The following is a 2,163-nucleotide window of genomic DNA, read 5'->3' on the forward strand; positions in this document are numbered from 1 at the left end:
GACCTGCACATGTTGTGGTGATTGAAGCCAAATGTGACACTTGACACCCTATTTTGTCTGTAGTTTACTGCCAGCCTGAGTGGGTTGGTGGTGTGGCAATGGCTGTTAGATTTGGGGTGGTGGGGTCTGAGTCAGGAGGGGTGGCATGAGGGGAGTTGTCCCTTTCCCAGAGATTCTCTAAATTCTCAGCATAGGAATGTCTGTGTGTCTGTGGACAGCTGATATTAATGTATCAGCTCTGCAGTTACACACAGCTGATGTCTACAGGCTCTGCAGGGGGGGTGTTGGCGTCAGCTCTTTATGTTCATGACACTGGGGAAAGAAGGGTGCATGGTGATGACTAGAAAATGTGTATGGCATCATCAGCCATTCATAGAGAATACCTCAATCTTGACTGTTTTTCTTTTCCTTTTTATTCCAGGTTTTGGTTGCTCTTCTGCCACCCCTGTGTTCGGCCAACAATCCAGCGGTGGGAGCGTGTTTGGACAGGTATAATCCATGATTAGTTTATAGTTTTCTCTTCAAATTCAAAATGTTGCCCATTCTGGACACATCGTATGACTAATAATTGTCTCCCAGCAGCAGCCATCGACTGGTGGGAGTCTGTTTGGTTCAAGTTCAGCCAATACAGCAGGCTCATCAGCTGCTGGAGGATTCTTCAGTGGCCTTGGAGGCAAACCAACAGAGGAGGCTGCCAACAAGAACCCATTTGGCACCGCAGCCTCTACTGGAGGGTTTGGGCAGTCTGCTCAGACAGGTAGGCCAACACAATCTATAAAAAAATGCAGTTTGCTGGTATATGTTTTATTTTTCTTTTCTCTATCCTCAGTGTTAGCATACTGGAAACCAAATGGAAATCATTAAGCAAAAATACTGGAAACAAACCCTCATTTTACCGGCCTTGAATGTTACATTTATTTCCCTATTTCTCCTGTAGGTAGCAACAGTCTGTTTGGGAATAGTGGTGCCAAGACCTTTGGTTTTGGACAGGCATCCTTTGGTGAGCAGAAACCTAGTGGGACCTTTAGCACTGGAGGAGGGAGTGTCGCATCCCAGGGCTTTGGCTCCTTCTCTACTCCAACAAAACCAGGTACTACTTTCCCCATAGTTTTTTTTGTTGTTGTTTTTGTTTTTTTGTTCTAATATTACTGCTGTTTTTCAGTCCTTGTCTCAGTCTCTTGAGAGATGAAAACGGCGCTTACTTCTTCTTTGGAGTTAACATTTTATCAGTTTATACTGGGGGACATTTTCCGACCAGACTTGTCTCCATGTGCTGTTCATACATTATTAGGGGAGGGATTCATTCATTCATTCAGATATGGCATGTATTAGTGATGTTTGATTTTCCCTCTTCTTTTACATTTTTTCCAGGGTCTGGCTTAGGGGCTCTGGTTCAATGATGGAGGGGTGGCGGTGATAGAAACCCTGGGCACCCATACATAGTCATATTTTATTCAGCACCCAACTCTTGACATTGCTTTCTCCTTTATCATCTGCGCTACAGCAAGTGTCCTTATCTCCTCACCCCAGTAGAGCAGAAAGTGAGGTAGTCAGATGCTCTGTCATTTCCTGCCAGAATACTGCTGATGCAATGTTACCTATCAGAACTGCTAAGTCACAGTGCAGTGAATCAAAGTTGTGATATATTTGTTTAAGCACTGGATAAAAATCTTTAAATTATCTAAAATATCATTTTACAGAAGTGATATTTATGTTGAATATCACAATTCATTAGAGCTGCTTAGTTGTGGGTAGAGGGTGTAAATTTAAATGCATGTACACTAACAGCACTGCCACTGTTGATTAACAGTTTAAACAGTAATGTCATTACAGCTGATTAATTATGTTTTTATGTGTGATAAAGGAAGCGCTGTGTATGCTGGTTTTAATATCAACCACTGGTTTCTCTGAGTAGTGCCACCTCTCTTATGCAAAACGGTTTATTTGAGATGACTTTTCCACTTTCTGGCCCTGTTAGCAGTATCAACTTGAACATGAAAGATGTGTTTAAAGCCTGTAATGCCACAGGAATCAGGAGTCCTACCGCAATTCCTGTGTGTGCCTCTTTAGATCATTATGGTGTCTTGTGTGGTTAGAAAATGTAAAACTTTGTTACCACACTTTACCTTCCGCTGGTTTTTGCAGCAGTTGAGAACATGTGAA

At 42.5% G+C, this 2,163-nt stretch overlaps 1 long non-coding RNA gene across 2 annotated transcripts; it reads left to right on the forward strand.

Moving 5' to 3' along the window:
- The first annotated feature begins 350 nt into the window (after window positions 1-350).
- On the forward strand, window positions 351-1,085 carry LOC147820283 (uncharacterized). Of its 2 annotated transcripts, none has more exons than XR_015437028.1 (3): window positions 351-489; window positions 583-757; window positions 938-1,085. It is a non-coding gene; the product is annotated as an uncharacterized LOC147820283 (long non-coding RNA). The 2 variants fall into 2 exon arrangements; XR_015437029.1 differs by having other exon boundaries at window positions 395-489; window positions 580-757.
- The last annotated feature ends 1,078 nt before the right edge of the window (window positions 1,086-2,163 follow it).

Source organism: Seriola lalandi, unplaced genomic scaffold, assembly GCF_002814215.2.
Source record: "Seriola lalandi dorsalis isolate HSWRI2012SDOR001 ecotype SW California unplaced genomic scaffold, Sedor1 jcf7180001973780, whole genome shotgun sequence".
In the NCBI taxonomy this organism is placed as follows: Eukaryota; Metazoa; Chordata; class Actinopteri; order Carangiformes; family Carangidae; genus Seriola; species Seriola lalandi.